The sequence below is a fragment of the Engystomops pustulosus genome, chromosome 3 (genome assembly GCF_040894005.1).
Source record: "Engystomops pustulosus chromosome 3, aEngPut4.maternal, whole genome shotgun sequence".
In the NCBI taxonomy this organism is placed as follows: domain Eukaryota; kingdom Metazoa; phylum Chordata; class Amphibia; order Anura; family Leptodactylidae; genus Engystomops; species Engystomops pustulosus.
In genome coordinates, this window is record NC_092413.1 from 209,579,749 (window position 1) to 209,599,584 (window position 19,836).

At 45.3% G+C, this 19,836-nt stretch overlaps 9 non-coding genes across 9 annotated transcripts; all 9 read right to left on the reverse strand.

The window, feature by feature from the left end:
- Positions 1-4,151: 4,151 nt before the first annotated feature.
- Positions 4,152-4,237, reverse strand: TRNAR-UCU (transfer RNA arginine (anticodon UCU)). Its single transcript is given in 2 exon segments — positions 4,152-4,187; positions 4,201-4,237. It is a non-coding gene; the product is annotated as a tRNA-Arg (tRNA).
- Positions 4,238-4,639: 402 nt separating this feature from the next.
- TRNAR-UCU (transfer RNA arginine (anticodon UCU)) lies at positions 4,640-4,725 on the reverse strand. Its single transcript is given in 2 exon segments — positions 4,640-4,675; positions 4,689-4,725. It is a non-coding gene; the product is annotated as a tRNA-Arg (tRNA).
- A 528-nt stretch (positions 4,726-5,253) lies between these two features.
- On the reverse strand, positions 5,254-5,339 carry TRNAR-UCU (transfer RNA arginine (anticodon UCU)). Its single transcript is given in 2 exon segments — positions 5,254-5,289; positions 5,303-5,339. It is a non-coding gene; the product is annotated as a tRNA-Arg (tRNA).
- Positions 5,340-10,964: 5,625 nt separating this feature from the next.
- TRNAR-UCU (transfer RNA arginine (anticodon UCU)) lies at positions 10,965-11,050 on the reverse strand. The gene is given in 2 exon segments: positions 10,965-11,000; positions 11,014-11,050. It is a non-coding gene; the product is annotated as a tRNA-Arg (tRNA).
- A 466-nt stretch (positions 11,051-11,516) lies between these two features.
- TRNAR-UCU (transfer RNA arginine (anticodon UCU)) lies at positions 11,517-11,603 on the reverse strand. The gene is given in 2 exon segments: positions 11,517-11,552; positions 11,566-11,603. It is a non-coding gene; the product is annotated as a tRNA-Arg (tRNA).
- Positions 11,604-18,006: 6,403 nt separating this feature from the next.
- TRNAR-UCU (transfer RNA arginine (anticodon UCU)) lies at positions 18,007-18,092 on the reverse strand. Its single transcript is given in 2 exon segments — positions 18,007-18,042; positions 18,056-18,092. It is a non-coding gene; the product is annotated as a tRNA-Arg (tRNA).
- A 402-nt stretch (positions 18,093-18,494) lies between these two features.
- TRNAR-UCU (transfer RNA arginine (anticodon UCU)) lies at positions 18,495-18,580 on the reverse strand. The gene is given in 2 exon segments: positions 18,495-18,530; positions 18,544-18,580. It is a non-coding gene; the product is annotated as a tRNA-Arg (tRNA).
- A 466-nt stretch (positions 18,581-19,046) lies between these two features.
- On the reverse strand, positions 19,047-19,132 carry TRNAR-UCU (transfer RNA arginine (anticodon UCU)). Its single transcript is given in 2 exon segments — positions 19,047-19,082; positions 19,096-19,132. It is a non-coding gene; the product is annotated as a tRNA-Arg (tRNA).
- A 529-nt stretch (positions 19,133-19,661) lies between these two features.
- TRNAR-UCU (transfer RNA arginine (anticodon UCU)) lies at positions 19,662-19,747 on the reverse strand. Its single transcript is given in 2 exon segments — positions 19,662-19,697; positions 19,711-19,747. It is a non-coding gene; the product is annotated as a tRNA-Arg (tRNA).
- Positions 19,748-19,836: the final 89 nt, after the last annotated feature.

Consider the following 19,836-nt stretch of genomic DNA (forward strand, 5'->3'; position numbering starts at 1 on the left):
CAAATGTATCTACAGAAAATCTGAGATCTACAGAAATGGAGATTCAGACATAAAGATCCAGTTCCTGACTGGGTTTTTTATTGGCAGCTCACATTGATTTGTAAAGGAAACCTGTCATCAGGTTTTCACCAATAAATCTAATGACAAGTTCCCACAATGGGGGAGAACACAATGGGGGTAATAGGTCACTGCGGCCTGGAGAGTCCGTTTCCTCCCGCATTTAATACTATGATGGCGTCTCTCTGGTTTGTGTCCAGGCAGCAGCCCTCTCTAGGTAGGAAGACTCTCTCAATTACATCTTTGTTGCTATGGAAACATAGTTCAGGCCTATCCTTGGTCTTGACTCCCACTCAGGTCTCAGCCCCTCTCGCTAGGCCGTAGTCCGGCTTGGGCCAAGCTGCTCATACTGATGGCAGCCACCGATTTGCTCCTCACTGATATTAATGCTACCCAATGTGCGTTTTAATACTAGACTGGCGCTTCTCCTGAGCATGTCCACCATTAGTGATGAGCAGCAAGGTCCGGTTTTAAACCCGTCCAACCCTCCACCCCGATCAGCAAAGATGCCAAAGACATTTACAGTATTTTTCGGACTGTAAGGCGTACTGGATTATAAGGCGCACCATCAATAAATGCCTGCTAAAACGTCTAGGTTCTTATATAAAGCGCACCGGATTATAAGGCGCACCTGATTATAAGGATGAATGACCAGCAGGTGGCAGACCTGTGCACAGTTCAGGCAGCTGTTGTCTGTAAGTTTGGTTCATATATAAGGCGCACTGGACTATAAGGCGCACCTGATTATAAGGATGAATGACCAGCAGGTGGCAGACCTGTGCACAGTTCAGGCAGCTGTTGTCTGTAAGTTGGCTCATATATAAGGCGCACCTTTGTTTTCAGAGATAATCAAAGGATTTTTCGTGCGCCTTATAGTCCGAAAAATACGGTAAATCTCAGTGGCCAAGCGTACCAGCACTAAACTGCCATCCGTGCGCGCTGTCATCTTGGGGAAGATAGTTGCTCCCTGTTGATGTAATCGGGAGCCACCACCCTCCCTAAAATGGCCACAGTCATTTTAATGCCACTGGTGACTTTTCTAGCGGCATTTAAACAGTTAAGACCCGCGATCGGTGCCAGATGAATAGGTTTTTAACATTTGGGTTCAACATTATCTGAGTATTGAACTCTATCGGCATCTGGAGGACACTGATAGACTTGTTGTCTCGGGACAAACCCGGGCCACTCGGGAGACCGAGACAGAACCCGACATCCGTAATTGTCCTGCTTTGTTAGGAATGGGGGGAAGGTAGGTAGATGGATCTATGTTTACGTCAAGTAGTTATATCCAGATATACACCCAGTAGTTATAACTGTGTATACATGTATCACGTATATCCATGTATACATCTATGTGTGCGCCCATTATGTGTAATGTCTGGGGATTTCTCATGTGTTGACCCGTCGGTCGTTATTGTGTACACAATTCAGTCTCCGTTGTTCGGCGGCGGGGAGTTGTGGTTTGTTTTGTCTGCGCCAGACATAGCTCTGAAGGAACAGTGGAGAAGTCTGACCACGAAAGCAAACCACAGCACATATCACGTGTACAGCGCTCAATGTGTGTGAGTTCCTGGCCTCTTCTCGTGTTGTCCACTTCATTGTAGGCCTAAAGCTCTGGGAAATAGTAAAAATCGTAACCCCGACAGAGATACAGCTGTCATCTATAGCTGGCATCTGAGATGGATCAGAAATAGCTCCAATTTTACCAATTCAACCCCTTAGATGCCACAGTCAAAAGTGACCGCAGAATCTAAGTGGTTAGACATGAAGAAGAGCTAGTAGAGCATTATCACTGGTGTTTGTAAGTAGTTATTGCAGGTAAGGTCACAATGAATATGCTCAGAACAGTAACCAAAAATTGAATTTCTGAAATTCTGATATTTATGTTGTATACTTTGACATATCCTAAACATTCAATGAGTGGGTGCGGTAGTTGCCTTGCCCCATATTATGCCCGCTTTCTATTCTTGTCCCCTCATAACCCGTAATACCAATGTTGACATATAATTTTGCCCCTAGATATCCCATAACAGTCACCTGCACATTATGGGGCTTATAGTTTGCATCCCCCCTGAATGCTAGGACGCCTGTAAGACAAGGCAGTACTGGCAGCCACATGCCTGCCCATTCGATATGCCTTGAATATAAGTGGAATAAGTCAAACGCCTCTGTCCAAAAATATCAAAAAAGCTAAAAATAGAGTTGTACTTTGCTGCCCTCTAGTGGACAAGATTAGAAGTGCTGTCCATTCCGTTTATATTAGAACTGAATCTCAAACTTTTTTTGTGGTTTAGTTTATTTTCACTATTTTAACTTTAACTTTTGTTTCCTTCTAGACAGTCCAACCTAGCGTCACTTATTAATATTAATTTTGTAATTATGTTTAAATTTCGGAAACGTTTGTATTAACTAATTTTTGCCCATATGCAATTTTACCTTTTTCTGTTTCACTTTCTTTAATGGCCTTTTAGATGAAGGCATTTATCAGTAAGTAGATATCATATCATAAGGTGATATTATATTCTGCTCCTTTCCCCTCTCAGGCTGCAGTCAGCAGTGGATTAAAAAATAGAGGGTTTGGGCAGTAGCCTGGGGCCCAAGACTTCTTGGGGGCCCATGGCCACCCAAACAACCCACAAAATTTTATACTGGGAAAGACCTTCACCCGTGAAATCCTTGTATATCTGTTCATGCTCTCAATACACAAGAGCACAAGCCCGTACAATACACCTAGACAAGATCTTTGAAGGTCCTCCAGGGGTCCTGAAATCGAAGATTGAAAGCAGCAGAAGGGACACATCCTCCATTCCCCAGGAAGCAGTTTCTGGTACCAGATGTAGGAACTGATTCCAAACTTGTAGGGGCCATAATATTCATACCGTCCAGGACCTATGGCGGTCTGAATCCACCCCTGGCTGCAGTTATAGATCAAAAACTGCATTGCCAACATAGTGTCCTGTGTTAGAGGAGTTATGGGACTTGTTGGCAAACAGATCTTTTCGGCATCAATATTCGGAGAAGGGATGGAAAGTAGATCAGGACAGTGTTGATTGCCCCAGCAGTCTACAATGTGTATGTGAATATGTCTGAGTAACAGGTTTGTACAGTACTTTAATGGGACAATATACACGATTTCCAACTAGAAAGTTGTTAGGAAATTCTCTGCTTAGTTTTGGGATACATAATCTGTGACCATGACCTACAGATGGTTCACGAGAAGCTGATCATAATCCTTGAGGGGTCTCGTCTTCAAGGCGAAGCGATTCTTGTGCTTTACCAATTACTCCAGTGAACCTGTCATCAGGATTTCACATTTTCACCTAATGCAAGGTTCCCTTAGGCTGTTTAATACTAATTCCCAATCTGCTTTTAGAATTATTGTAAGTGGTTCAACTCACTTTTAAAAGGCTAAGTGCTTCTTGACAAATCGTATCTCCTTTGAGAACGTTATTGCATTGCGCAAACGATAAACAAGGAATATGTCTCATGTTTGGATCTACTCAGAAAAAATTGTCGGTGAAAGAGATCAGTCATGCCAATAGCCACCCAAATTAATTTGTACCCTTAAAATAGTGGACTTGTTTGAAGCATGACATGCAGGGGTTTTCAAGAAGCCCAATGCGCTACCAGTTGCGCCACAAAGCCGTGTGCTGTGCATAGTTTAGACTGTTTAGACCTTTGTTCTCTTCATGCTTGAAAGCCAGAAGGGTGAGCAACAAAGTGCACTTTCTCGTGAAAAAAAAAGATTTGGTTAACATGAGTGGATAGGACCTCCATTCAGCCTGCTGGTAGAGAAGTTTGCATGACTTAGAAATGGGGCTCCTTGCTTGTTGCAAGTCATTCAAGATTTGAACATTGGATTGGCAAACAGCAGGTTTCCTTCCGAGGGCGTGGATTAAAGTGATCAATAAACGTGCATGGATTATCAGGGAAAAGCTGGGCCTTGGTGGTAAGTATTGAACGTTAGATTTACAAATCACCTGTCTATTTCTCTTTCCTTGTAAGCAGATTTTTCTCATTGGTTCGAGCTGTTGATTTTTCGATTGCTTTTTCCTAACAGTTCTTGAGGCAAAGATTAATTGAAATCCAAAACTCGACTCTGGTGGGACTCGAACCCACAACCTTTGAATCACTACATCCTTCTAGAAGTCCAATGCGCTATCCGTTGCGCCACAGAGCCTTGCACAGCACTGCCTTTCCAGGTTTCTCGGACCAGCTCAGGGAGAAAGGGGCGCTTGATTGGGGAAGTTCGAGGGCCTACAATTCAAAATATCACAAATTGATGAATCCTTATGAGACACCAAACAGAAGCTCAGCTTTTAATTTTTAAATGCTGCTTACAGGCCACCCTCAACCAAGCCTTTTCAACACAGAATTCAAGAAAAGTCACAAGAAGAGCCAGCAATTTAGGGTTTTTTTCAGTGGGTGATCAATGAATTTAGGTTCCAGGGTGGTTTATAGCCAAGAACAGTACTCTAAATCCTTAGCGCAATGTTGCATAAATTGACATTGTTCATTTTCAGCTTTCTAAGAAAACTTGAGGTGAGATCACAAAATGTATGCTTTGGTGGAATCCAAAAAGCGACTCTGGTGGGACTCGAACCCACAACCTTTGAATAACTACAGTTTTCTAGAAGTCCAATGCGCTATCCATTGCGCCACAGAGCCGTGTGCTGTGTGCAGGTTAGACTTTTTTAGGCATAGATTGAGTGCCTGTATGTGGCAGAGCCATGTATTTTCGGCTCTTTAGACATTTTTAGGCAGCCAAAACCAAAGTCGTGCCATTTCTTTCTAATGAGAAAAACCATGTGTTTCTAACACTTCATTGCTTCATTGGGGAAGTTCGAGAACCTACAATTCAAAATATCACAAATTGCTCAATCTTTAAGAGACACCAAACAGAAGCTGAGCTTTTCATTCTTGGCCTCACTCCATTTTTCTAGACATTGCTGAGGGGCTACCTTCAACCAAGCCTTTTCAACACGGAATTCAAGAAAAGTCACATGTAGAGCCGGCAATTGAGGCTTCTTTTCAATGGGTGATCAATGAATTTAGGTTCCAGGCAGGTTTGCAGCTAAGAACAGTGCTCTACATCCTTAAACACAATGTCGCATAGGTTGACATTGTTCATTTTCAGCTTTCTAAGATTACTTAAGGCAAGATCACAAAATGTATGCTTGCGTGGAATCCAAAAAGCGACTCTGGTGGGACTCAAACCCACAACCTTTGAATCACTACAGTTTTCTAGAAGTCCAATGCGCTATCCATTGCGCCACAGAGCCGTGTGCTGTGTGCAGGTTAGACTTTTTTAGGCATAGATTGAGTGCCTGTATGTGGCAGTCCAAAAAAGTTTTTAAACCAGAGGAGCAGGTAGGTGGCCCTCCAGAAAAATGGAATAGATTGAGTGCCTGTATGTGGCAGTCCAAAAAAGTTTTCAAACCAGAGGAGCAGGTAGGTGGCCCTCCAGAAAAATGGAATAGATTGAGTGCCTGTATGTGGCAGTCCAAAAAATTTTTCAAACCAGAGGAGCAGGTAGGTGGAGCTCCAGAAAAATTGAATAGATTGAGTGCCTGTATGTGGCACTCCCAAAAATTGTTTAAAACAGAGGACCGGGTCGGTGGCCCTCCAGAAAAATTAAATGCATAAAGTACTATAGGTAGAGCCAGTGGGCCCTGTCAAAAAATAGCCTGTTTCCTCTGCTTTACTGTACAAAGAGCAGGAGAAGGAGGAAAATGAGGAGGAGGAGGAGGAGTGGATAAATTATTCAGGGTGAGCTTCCTTCACCTGCTGGAGATTGGAAATTAGGAGAAATCCATGCTTTATTCATCTTGATAAGCGTCAGCCTGTCAGCGCTGTCAGTCGACAGGCGTGTACGCTTATCGGTGATGATGCCACCAGCTGCACTGAAAACCCGCTCGGACAAGACGCTAGCGGCAGGGCAGGCAAGAACCTCCAAGGCGTACAGCGCCAGTTCGTGCCACATGTCCAGCTTTGAAACCCAGTAGTTGTAGGGAGCTGTGTGATCATTTAGGACGATGGTATGGTCAGCTACGTACTCCCTCACCATCTTTCTGTAAAGATCAGCCCTACTCTGCCGAGACTGGGGACAGGTGACAGTGTCTTGCTGGGGTGACATAAAGCTGGCAAAAGCCTTGTAAAGCGTACCCTTGCCAGTGCTGGACAAGCTGCCTGCTCGCCTACTCTCCCTCGCTACTTGTCCCGCAGAACTACGCACTCTGCCGCTAGCGCTGTCAGAAGGGAAATACTGTTTCAGCTTGTGCACCAGGGCCTGCTGGTATTCATGCATTCTCACACTCCTTTCCTCTCCAGGGATGAGAGTGGAAAGATTTTGCTTGTACCGTGGGTCCAGGAGAGTGAACACCCAGTAATCGGTGCTGGAATAAATTCTTTGAACGCGAGGGTCACGGGATAGGCAGCCTAGCATGAAATCTGCCATATGCGCCAGAGTACCAACGCGTAAGAATTTGCTCCCCTCACTGGCCTGACTGTCCATTTCCTCCTCCTCCAACTCCTCCAATTCCTCTTCTTCTGCCCATACACGCTCAACAGTGAAGGACTCAACAATGGTCCCCTCTTGTGTCTCGCCAACATTCTCCTCCTCCTCATCCTCCTCCACCTCCACCTCCTCCGATATGCGCTGAGAAACAGACCTAAGGGTGCTTTGGCTATCAACAAGGGAATCTTCTTCCCCCGTCTCTTGTGAGGAGCGCAAAGCTTCCGACTTCATGCTGACCAGAGAGTTTTTCAACAGGCCAAGCAGCGGGATGGTGAGGCTGATGATGGCGGCATCGCCACTGACCATCTGTGTTGACTCCTCAAAGTTACTCAGCACCTGACAGATATCAGACATCCACGTCCACTCCTCATTGTAGACTTGAGGAAGCTGACTGACCTGACTACCAGTTCTGGTGGAAGTTGACATCTGGCAGTCTACAATCACTCGGCGCTGCTGGTAAACTCTGGATAACATGGTCAGTGTTGAATTCCACCTCGTGGGCACGTCGCACAACAGTCGGTGAGCGGGCAGTTGGAGGCGGCGCTGCGCTGCCCTGAGAGTGGCAGCATCTGTGCTGGACTTCCTGAAATGCGCACAGATGCGGCGCACCTTCATGAGCAAATCAGACAGATTGGGGTATGTCTTGAGGAAACGCTGAACTATCAGATTTAACACATGGGCCAGGCATGGCACATGTGTCAGTCTGCCGAGTTGCAGAGCCGCCACCAGGTTACGGCCGTTGTCACACACAACCATGCCTGGCTTCAGGTTCAGCGGTGCCAGCCACAGATCAGTCTGCGCCGTGATGCCCTGTAATAGTTCTTGGGCGGTGTGCCTTTTATCGCCTAGGCTCAGCAGTTTCAGCACCGCCTGCTGTCGCTTAGCGACGGCACTGCTGCTGTGCCTAGAGCTACCAACTGATGGCGCCATGCCCACGGATGGTCGTTCGGAGGAGGAGGTGGAGGAGGGGTGGGAGGAGGAGGAGGCATAGTAGGCCTGAAACACCTGGACCGAGGTAGGCCCCGCAATCCTCGGCGTCGGCAGTATATGACCAGCCGCAGGGTCAGACTCGGTCCCAGCCTCCACCAAATTAACCCAATGTGCCGTCAGCGATATATAGTGGCCCTGCCCGGCAGCACTCGTCCACGTGTCCGTGGTCAGGTGGACCTTGTCAGAAACGGCGTTGGTCAGGGCACGGATTATGTTGTCTGACACGTGCTGGTGCAGGGCTGGGACGGCACATCGGGAAAAGTAGTGGCGGCTGGGGACCGAATACCGAGGGGCGGCCGCCGCCATGAGGCTGCGAAAGGCCTCGGTCTCTACTAGCCTATAGGGCAGCATCTCCAGGCTTAGCAATCTGGAGATGTGCACATTAAGGGCTTGGGCGTGCGGGTGGGTTGCACGCTGGTGGATGCTGTGGAGGATCGTGGAGGCGACGATGGGGTTTTTGTGGCAGGGTCCTGGGCAGGGGGCTGACTATCAGCTGACACAGGGGAAGGAGCAGTGGTGTGCACGGCCGGAGGTGAACGCGCTTGTTGCCACTGAGTGGGGTGTTTAGCATTCATATGCCTGCGCATACTGGTGGTAGTTAAGCTAGTAGTGGTGGAACCCCTGCTGATCCTGGTTTGGCAAATGTGGCACACCACAGTCCGTTGGTCATCCGGTGTTTCCTTAAAGAACCTCCAGACTTCTGAAAATCTAGCCCTCGCCGCAGGAGCCCTCGCCACGGGAGCTTCACTAGTTGACACATTTGGCGCTGATGCACCAGCTCTGGCCCTGCCTCTCCGTCTGGCCCCACCACTGCCTCTTCCAACCTGTTCTGGTCGAGGACTCTCCTCCGTCTCAGAAGCACTGTGTTCACCCGGCCTCTCAACCCAGCTTGGGTCTGTCACCTCATCATCCTCCGATCCCTCAGTCTGCTCCCCCCTCGGACTTCCTGCCCTGACAACAACTTCCCCACTGTCTGACAACCGTGTCTCCTCATCGTCGGACACCTCTTTACACACTTCTTCCAGTACGTCAACAAGGTCATCATCACCCACAGACTGCGACTGGTGGAAAACCTGGGCATCGGAAAATTGCTCATCAGCAACCGGACAAGTGGTTTGTGACTGTGGGAATGGTCCAGAAAACAGTTCCTCAGAGTATGCCGGTTCAAATGGCAAATTTTGCTGGGAGGGGGCAGACTGGGGGGGAGGAGGCTGAGGTGCAGGAGCTGGAGGAGTGCCGATTTCGGTGACATGGGTGGACTGCGTGGAAGACTGACTGGTGGACAAATTGCTCGAAGCATTGTCGGCAATCCACGACATCACCTGTTCGCACTGTTCTGGCCTCAACAGTGCTCTACCACGAGTCCCAGTAACTTCAGACATGAACCTAGGGAGTGTAGCTCTGCGGCGTTCCCCTGCTCCCTCATAAGCAGGTGGTGTCTCACCCCGCCCAGGACCATGGCCTCTGACCCCTGCAGTAGTTGGACGCCCACGTCCCCGTCCTCGTCCTCTACCCCTAGCCCTCGGGTTAAACATTTTGAAAATGAGAGTTATAACTTTAATTTTTTTTTTAACTTTTTTTTGTGTTTTTTTTTTGTGTGTGTTTTTTAGTTTTTAAAACCAAACGATGCTATCCTATTGCTATGGCTATTTTCTAGCCAAGTATGAAAGCACACTACTATGCCAGATGAGATGACGCTGAGTTATGAAAAAAATAAACGTAAAATAAAAAAGGAAATGGCAGACTGTGCCTAATTGAAATACAACCCCGGGCCCTAATAAATTTTCCCACTTCGGTCTTTGCGATGGATATGTGCGTCACTAAAATACAGTGGTCGCAAGTCTGACTCCAAATTGCTCACAATTTACTAGTAGATGCACTGCAACAACTACAGCCACCAGCAGATCAACCAGAAATCAAATATATATAACGCTACTGTAGGCGTAATTAAGCCGTTTGTATTCTCCTATGGCTATTTTCTAGCCAAGTATTACAGCACACTACTATGCAAGATGAGATGACACTGAGTTATTAAAACAATAAACGTAAAATAAAAAGAAACTGGCAGACTGTGCCTAATTCTACTCAAACCCCTAATAAATTTTCCCACTTTGGTGTTTGAGGTGGATATGTGTGTCACTAAGAGCTAAACACAACGGTAGCAAGTCCCCCTGCAAATTCCTCACAATATGGTACTAGCTGCAAATAAAAAAAAAAAAAAATTATAACGTTATTGTAGCCCTAAGAAGGGCTGTTGGGTTCTTTTAGAATCACTCCTGCCTAACAGTAAGCTAATAGAACACCCTAACGCTTTCCCTGACCAGCAGCAGCTCTCTCCCTAGCGGCATCCAGACACAGAATGATCCGAGCAGCGCGGGCAGCGGCTAGTCTATCCCAGGGTCACCTGATCTGGCCAGCCAACCACTGCTATCTACGTGTAAGGGTACCACGTCATGCTGGGGGGAGTGCAGAGTCTCCTGGCTTGTGATTGGCTCTGTTTCTGGCCGCCAAAAAGCAAAACGGCGGGAGCTGCCATTTTCTCGAGCGGGCGAAATACTCGACGAGTATGTTCGCTCATCTCTAGTGAGCAACAAAGTGCACTTTCTCTTGAAAAAAAAAGATTTGGTTAACATGAGTGGATAGGACCTCCATTCAGCCTGCTGGTAGAGAAGTTTGCATGACTTAGAAATGGGGCTCCTTGCTTGTTGCAAGTCATTCAAGATTTGAACATTGGATTGGCAAACAGCAGGTTTCCTTCCGAGGGCGTGGATTAAAGTGATCAATAAACGTGCATGGATTATCAGGGAAAAGCTGGGCCTTGGTGGTAAGTATTGAACGTTAGATTTAGAAATCACCTGTCTATTTCTCTTTCCTTGTAAGCAGATTTTTCTCATTGGTTCGAGCTGTTGATTTTTCGATTGCTTTTTCCTAACAGTTCTTGAGGCAAAGATTAATTGAAATCCAAAACTCGACTCTGGTGGGACTCGAACACAGAGCCTTGCACAGCACTGCCTTTCCAGGTTTCTCGGACCAGCTCAGGGAGAAAGGGGCGCTTGATTGGGGAAGTTCGAGAGCCTACAATTCAAAATATCACAAATTGATGAATCCTTATGAGACACCAAACAGAAGCTCAGCTTTTAATTTCTAAATGCTGCTTACAGGCCACCCTCAACCAAGCCTTTTCAACACAGAATTCAAGAAAAGTCACAAGAAGAGCCAGCAATTTAGGGTTTTTTTCAGTGGGTGATCAATGAATTTAGGTTCCAGGGTGGTTTATAGCCAAGAACAGTACTCTAAATCCTTAGCGCAATGTTGCATAAATTGACATTGTTCATTTTCAGCTTTCTAAGAAAACTTGAGGTGAGATCACAAAATGTATGCTTTGGTGGAATCCAAAAAGTGACTCTGGTGGGACTCGAACCCACAACCTTTGAATAATTACAGCTGTCTAGAAGTCCAATGCGCTATCCATTGCGCCACAGAGCCATATAATTTCGGCTCTTTAGACATTTTTAGGCAGCCAAAACCAAAGTCGTGCCATTTCTTTCTAATGAGAAAAACCATGTGTTTCTAACACTTCATTGCTTCATTGGTTAAGTTCGAGAACCTACAATTCAAAATATCACAAATTGCTCAATCTTTAAGAGACACCAAACAGAAGCTGAGCTTTTCATTCTTGGCCTCACTCCATTTTTCTAGACATTGCTGAGGGGCTACCTTCAACCAAGCCTTTTCAACACGGAATTCAAGAAAAGTCACATGTAGAGCCGGCAATTGAGGCTTCTTTTCAATGGGTGATCAATGAATTTAGGTTCCAGGCAGGTTTGCAGCTAAGAACAGTGCTCTACATCCTTAAACACAATGTTGCATAGGTTGACATTGTTCATTTTCAGCTTTCTAAGATTACTTAAGGCAAGATCACAAAATGTATGCTTGCGTGGAATCCAAAAAGCGACTCTGGTGGGACTCGAACCCACAACCTTTGAATCACTACAGTTTTCCAGAAGTCCAAATGCGCTATCCATTGCGCCACAGAGCCGTGTGCAGTGTGCAGGTTAGACTTTTTTAGGCATCCCAAACCAATGTAGTGCCAAGTTTTGCTGATGAGAAAAAGGATGTTTTTCTCACCCTACTGTTTCGGTGTTAGGACATTTTTTCTCTTCATGCATGAAAGCCAGAAGGGTGAGCAACAAAGTGCACTTTCTTTTTTTTTTAACATCAACTTTTTATTGAAGATTAATAATATAAAAGTACCAGCGTACACTGACCAGGGATAGGTAAACCCAGACACGGGATACCCACCCTGTAAAATAGTAAAACATTTACAGGTTAAGGGGTACATTCAAATATTAGCTCAAAGAAAATAGAAACTAGAATAACAAACTAACATAGTAGTTAACCAACAATTACAGGCCGTGCGGTACTAGAAATGGACTTTACACAAGTTAGCAATTGTACAATGATAGAATAGTCACTATAGGCTCAAATACTTGCAGCATAAGAGAATTGTGGTCTGTTAGTGAACGGTGGCATTCAATGTAAGGTACGTGCTTCCCTCCTAGTTTACAGGCATTTGGAGTACTGTATAGACCCTAGTCAGAGCTGCGGCTACAGAAGTCCTTCCACTTAGACCATACGTGGGTGAAGCGGGACATAGAATGCGTACGATGGGCAATGAGTTCCTCCATTACACAATTGTGGTTTATTTCTTTCCTAATAACTTTAATAACAGGAATTTCCTGCGATTTCCAAAGCCTCGCAATGTGTAATCTTACAGTGGTTATAATGTTATGCATCAGGAGCCTATCTGAGGTTTTTAATTGGTCAAGCCCTAAGCCAAGAAGAGCAACCTGAGGTCCCCAAGGGGGTGGGAAACATAGGACTGCGGTAATCAGTTTGAACACCCGAGCCCATAGAGGGGCTATACTTGAGCAAGACCACCATATGTGAAGAAGAGACCCCTTAGAATTGGCGCATCTCCAGCATAGTGGTGAGGAGTTGGGGAACATTTTGGATAGTCTATAGGGGGTGAAGTACCATCTATAAAGCATTTTCCTGGAGTTTTCCAGGTGGTTAGCACACCTAGATGCTTTGTTGCTAATCGCTATGGCCTTACACCATTGATCATTTGTAAAATGCTCCTGGAGCTCTAACTCTCATTTCTCCTTATAGGGGGTATTATCAAGCTTATGACAGCCCACTAAAGTAGAGTAAGCTGCTGAAATACCCTTTTTCTGGGGGTTTGATGAAGTTAAAAATCTTTCATATTTGGAGGGGATATGTGTTTCCATGGATTTCTGGTTGGCCAGGAAGTGACGTAATTGTAGATATTTGTAAAATTCCCCCTTGGTAAGATGGTATTGCGAAGCTATTTGATCGAAGGGGCGAATTCCATTCCCATCCATAATGTCTCCCACCGTCCCGATCCCATTGGCGACCCACAGATCAAAGCTTGTGTTAGATATAATGCAATTAAGCACTGAGAACGGGAGATCCTGAATCTTTAATGATATGACTCTCGGGTCTAAAAAGGCCTCCTTGAGAAATGTTATCGCTGCTTTCATGGTAGGTGAGATCATAGGGAGTTTAACCTGAGAAAACCTAATAGCCCATACCAACGAATTTAAAGATGGGAATCCTGATAGACTTCTTTCTACTTCAATCCACCTTTTGTCTACCTCATCCGACCACCAAGCTTTTATCTGGTCTGCAACTGCCGCTTTATAGTACTCTACTACTGAAGGGCATCCCAGACCCCCATCTGCCGTTGACATTATTAGAGTATTCAGAGGTACTCTTGCTTTTTGGCCCTTCCATATAAAGGCAGTCAGTAGTTTTTGGATATTCTTTAGGGAGGAAATATGTAAGGGGATAGGTAAATTCCTGAAATAATATAAAATTTTGGGGAGAACCATCATTTTAACTGAGGCAATTCTGCCTGTCCATGAAATAGGAAGGTTGGCGAAAGCGCGTAAATCCTTTGTAATGGTTTGAGCTAAAGAGTTGATATTGACTTGGGCCATTTGATTAGTAGGGACAGTGAGAGTGATTCCTAAATAATTAACAGAGTTCTTAGCCCATTCAAATGGGTACTCGTTCTTTAACTTATGCTGGATCTCAGGGGGGATGTTTACACTTAATACTGTTGATTTGGTGGCATTCAATTTATAATAACTGAGAGTACTAAACTTTTGGAGTATGGAAAAAGCTTCCTTTAACAATGCTTCTGGTTCTGATAAGCACAATATAACATCGTCAGCAAATAAGCCAATACGATGCTCCCCCTCCCCAACTTGCACTCCCTTGATGAACGGGGCCAAGCGAATTGCTTGCGCTAGCGGTTCCATTACAAGTGCGAAAATAATTGGGGAGAGAGGGCACCCCTGACGTGTGCCATTGGTGATTTTAAATGGTTGTGATAAAATGCCCGATGTATATACCCTAGCAGACGGTTTGGTATACAGGGCCATAATAGCTTTTAGGATAGGACCCGACAGGCCAAAGGTACTCAGGACCTGTCGGAGGTAGCCCCAATGAACTCGATCGAACGCCTTCTCCGCATCCAAGGTAAGGAGCAGAGAAGGCGTTCGCCGGGCCTCCATTAGATACAGCAGATTAGTAATTCTTCTGGTGCCATCCACTGTCTGACGTCCCTTGACAAACCCCACTTGATCTGGCATTATGACACTTGGGAGGGCGTCTGCTAATCTAGCTGCTATCAATTTAGCATACAGTTTCAGATCTGAATTAAGTAATGAGATAGGACGAAAATTGGGTGGGGATGTCGTGGCCTTACCTGGTTTAGGGAGCGTGATGACTAGTGCTTGTAACATCTCTGGGGGAATAAAACCCGACTCCATAAAGGAATTAAAAGTTCTAACAATATATGGCGCTAATATATATTTGTGGAATTTGAGGTACTCATTAGAAAAGCCATCCGGCCCAGGTGTTTTGTTCATTTTAAGGGACGAGATGGATTTAATAACTTCCTGCTCTGTGAAAGGGGTAGAGAAGGCAGAGACTGCTTCCAGGGAGAATTGGGGAAGGTTAAGGGAACTTAAAAATTGGTGTATATTCGCTTCTACAGGCTGACACTCTGAGAGGCTCTCCTCCAGGTTATATAAGTTCCCATAATATTCTGCGAAAGCATTTGCTATGCCTAGGGGATCCATCACTCTAGAGTTGTCCTGTTTGATAATAAAGGGGATACGAGCCCTCGCCTCCTTTGCTCTGAGACACTTTGCTAATAGGGAGCTAGGTCTATTCCCCATCCAATAATGCGACATTTTTAGGCGCTGCAAGGCATAGTCCTGCTTGTGGGCATTTAGAGTTTTAAGTTGGGCCGTCAGATCAACTATTTCCTCTGCCCTTGCAGGGTCGTGTGAGATTTTATTAAGTCTATGTAAAGTGGCAAGCTCCTCCAACAAGCGGTTTTCCTGGAAAGTATGGATGGCCTTAGCGTGGGACGCTTGGCCAATCAGATGACCTCTTATCGTAGCCTTATGGGCACACCACAATGTTGGATCGTCCACTTCCCCTGAGTCATTAATATGGAAGTATTCCTTTAAGGCCTGGGTTGTAGCCGGGGCATATTTATCGTGCTGTAGAATATAGTTATTAATTCGCCAGACTGAGTTGCCTGGGTTATTGAATTCTTCCCTTAAGGAGAGGGTGATAGGGGCATGGTCGGACCAAGATATAGTGCCTATAGTAGAATCTATTGTTTGATACAGTAGGGATTTATCTATAAGAAAATAATCTATCCTCGTGTAGATTTTATGGCAGTTTGAGTAGAACGAGTAATCTCGTTCCGTCGGATGACATATTCGCCAAATGTCAAATAACCCATAGTGCGATATGGTGGAAGAGTAGGGTGTGGGTTCAGGTGAAGTACGAGTGTTTGAAGTGTCTATGGAAGGCCATATTGCTTGGTTAAGATCCCCCATTACAACTAAATGACCCTTTTTTATTGACATTACTTTCTTAAGAACCTTTTTAAGGAAGCGATGCTGTTTTGTATTTGGACTATACACGACCACCAGTGTGTATTGCTCGTTATTTATGCAGCACACTAAAATAATATATCTCCCTCCTTCGTCAATACAAATAAAGTCCTGTGCAAATGCAACAGTATCCCTTATGGCCAGAGATACTCCGCACCTCTTTCCTGTTGCAGGGGCGTGAAATATGTGTGGAAACTTCTTATTTTTAAATCTAAAAGTGTCAGCAGCATTTAAGTGTGTTTCCTGGACACCAATAATATCCGCATGGGCTCTCATAGCTTCTTGCCACACAGAAGATCTTTTACACGGAGAATTTAGACCTTTAGAATTAATTGAAAGTAATTTAATTACCATTGTAACTTATGATTAGAACAATCATATGTGGGACGCTTGTGAGGCATAGAAAGAGGTACGGAGCTCCCCGGACTAAGCCCCCCCCTCCAATACTCATAGCACCATCTATCATTGTGAATTCTTCCAGCAAATGCACGACCAGCTAAACAAGGGTTATAACAAAACAACAAAAACAAACAATTAAAAACTGAAACAAAAGTGTATGCGCACTTTGGGAGCAGGTCGGTGTCCAACCTAAACAGGCGTGCCCAAAGTGGTCATTCACGCTCAGCACAGGTAAGTTACCATCATAGATGAATAATTGACATCGGGCAGAGTCCCGGTCTGAAAAGATGAAAAGAATGGGACCCTTGTTACGGGCTATAATAAACTTCAAGTGGTACGTCTCTTGTTATGGCGCACCGTTGTCCATTCCTCCTCCAATCTTGACGGAGAGAAGCGTTTTTGGGGTAAGTTTGCCAACTCTGAATCCTGGAGACCCCATTCTTTGCACAGCTGTAGACCCTCTTCTGGCGACGCTGCAGTGAACTTGGAACCATTCTTCGTAATGATGATTTTAACAGGAAAGCCCCATCTGTATTGGATACTATTCGCTCTTAGTAAGGATGTGCAACGAGAAAAAGCCCTGCGCTTAGCCAAGGTAGCTGCGGATAAATCAGAGTATACTGATATAGATGAAAATCGTGCTGGAAGTTGTGGCGGTGTTCTAGCAGCTTGTGTTAATTTCTCCTTTACGTGAAAGAAATGGATGCGCGCAATTATATCCCTTGGCACTTCCGAGGGCAGATGTTTAGGCTTTGGTAGCCTATGTGCTCTGTCGATTATTAGATCTGTTTGTGATGCCTCAGGGAGCAAGCAAGCGAAATAGTCCAGTAGGAATTCAGACACGGCATCTGGCTTTACGGATTCAGGAATTCCTCTAAAGCGGAGGTTATTCCTCCTATTCCGGTTCTCCATGTCTGCCACTTTTGCTTTAAGAGCTTCTATCTCTTCTTCCAGAGTGGTGGTAACATCCACCATGTCAATATGGGCCGCTGTGAGCTCAGCCATCTTGCCCTCTGTGTGGGACGTGCGCTCCCCCAAAGCATCCACTTGCGACTTAAGGGCCTGGAAGGAGCTTTGGAATTCCTTAGTGATATTTGCTTGGAGCTCAGATAATAAAGCTTTCATGGAGGCCATGGTTATAGGCGATTGAGCCATGCCAGGTGTGTTAGTCTCATAGGCCAGTATGGGTGATGCAACTGGGTAGGCCCAGGAGCTTGTATGTGGGTTAACAGTGATCTGTGATGTGTTTAACAGCGGGAGTGAAGGAGTGGACGGTACCTCCATATCCAGCACTGTATCCTGTTGACCCTCAGAAGCGGGGCTACTCGGTGATGAGTCCAATGCCAGTAGAGGCTCCGATAGGAGTAAATCACTTTCCCGTGGTTGCGGGGAATCTGGATGGACAAGCTCCTGCGCATGCTGGGCCTCTGCCATGCGGCCTCCGCCATCTTGCGTCGTCTCCGCTGCTGGAAAAAACTGGGTAAGTTTCAGCGGGCTCTTCTTTTTCCGTCCCTTCGCCATTCTCCCGGTGTCCACTCACTCTTAGTGCACCGGAGGGTGAAAATTCTTAATTGTGCACGCCGCTTTGTGCCGCTAAAGACCACTAGACAGCGGAGCCCTCGCTTCACACGTCCAGCTCCATGCGTCGCTAGCCACGCCCCCCCAAAGTGCACTTTCTCTTGAAAAAAAAGATTTGGTTAACATGATTGGATAGGACCTCCATTAAGCCTGCTGGTAGAGAAGTTTGCATGACTTAGAAATGGGGCTCCTTGCTTGTTGCAAGTCATTCAAGATTTGAACATTGGATTGGCAAACAGCAGGTTTCCTTCCGAGGGCGTGGATTAAAGTGATCAATAAACGTGCATGGATTATCAGGGAAAAGCTGGGCCTTGGTGGTAAGTATTGAACGTTAGATTTAGAAATCACCTGTCTATTTCTCTTTCCTTGTAAGCAGATTTTTCTCATTGGTTCGAGCTGTTGATTTTTCGATTGCTTTTTCCTTACAGTTCTTGAGGCAAAGATTAATTGAAATCCAAAACTCGACTCTGGTGGGACTCGAACCCACAACCTTTGAATCACTACATCCTTCTAGAAGTCCAATGCGCTATCCGTTGCGCCACAGAGCCTTGCACAGCACTGCCTTTCCAGGTTTCTCGGACCAGCTCAGGGAGAAAGGGGCGCTTGATTGAGGAAGTTCGAGAGCCTACAATTCAAAATATCACAAATTGATGAATCCTTATGAGACACCAAACAGAAGCTCAGCTTTTAATTTCTAAATGCTGCTTACAGGCCACCCTCAACCAAGCCTTTTCAACACAGAATTCAAGAAAAGTCACAAGAAGAGCCAGCAATTTAGGGTTTTTTTCAGTGGGTGATCAATGAATTTAGGTTCCAGGGTGGTTTATAGCCAAGAACAGTACTCTAAATCCTTAGCGCAATGTTGCATAAATTGACATTGTTCATTTTCAGCTTTCTAAGAAAACTTGAGTTGAGATCACAAAATGTATGCTTTGGTGGAATCCAAAAAGCGACTCTGGTGGGACTCGAACCCACAACCTTTGAATAACTACAGCTGTCTAGAAGTCCAATGCGCTATCCATTGCGCCACAGAGCCATGTATTTTCAGCTCTTTAGACATTTTTAGGCAGCCAAAACCAAAGTCGTGCCATTTCTTTCTAATGAGAAAAACCATGTGTTTCTAACACTTCATTGCTTCATTGGGGAAGTTCGAGAACCTACAATTCAAAATATCACAAATTGCTCAATCTTTAAGAGACACCAAACAGAAGCTGAGCTTTTCATTCTTGGCCTCACTCCATTTTTCTAGACATTGCTGAGGGGCTACCTTCAACCAAGCCTTTTCAACACGGAATTCAAGAAAAGTCACATGTAGAGCCGGCAATTGAGGCTTCTTTTTAATGGGTGATCAATGAATTTAGGTTCCAGGCAGGTTTGCAGCTAAGAACAGTGCTCTACATCCTTAAACACAATGTCGCATAGGTTGACATTGTTCATTTTCAGCTTTCTAAGATTACTTAAGGCAAGATCACAAAATGTATGCTTGCGTGGAATCCAAAAAGCGACTCTGGTGGGACTCGAACCCACAACCTTTGAATCACTACAGTTTTCTAGAAGTCCAATGCGCTATCCATTGCGCCACAGAGCCGTGTGCTGTGTGCAGGTTAGACTTTTTTAGGCATCCCAAACCAATGTAGTGCCAAGTTTTGCTGATGAGAAAAAGGATGTTTTTCTCACCCTACTGTTTCGGTGTTAGGACATTTTTTCTCTTCATGCATGAAAGCCAGAAGGGTGAGCAACAAAGTGCACTTTCTCTTGAAAAAAAAAGATTTGGTTAACATGAGTGGATAGGACCTCCATTCAGCCTGCTGGTAGAGAAGTTTGCATGACTTAGAAATGGGGCTCCTTGCTTGTTGCAAGTCATTCAAGATTTGAACATTGGATTGGCAAACAGCAGGTTTCCTTCCGAGGGCGTGGATTAAAGTGATCAATAAACGTGCATGGATTATCAGGCAAAAGCTGGGCATTGGTGGTAAGTATTGAACGTTAGATATAGAAATCACCTGTCTATTTCTCTTTCCTTGTAAGCAGATTTTTCTCATTGGTTCGAGCTGTTGATTTTTCGATTGCTTTTTCCTAACAGTTCTTGAGGCAAAGATTAATTGAAATCCAAAACTCGACTCTGGTGGGACTCGAACCCACAACCTTTGAATCACTACATCCTTCTAGAAGTCCAATGCGCTATCCGTTGCGCCACAGAGCCTTGCACAGCACTGCCTTTCCAGGTTTCTCGGACCAGCTCAGGGAGAAAGGGGCGCTTGATTGGGGAAGTTCGAGAGCCTACAATTCAAA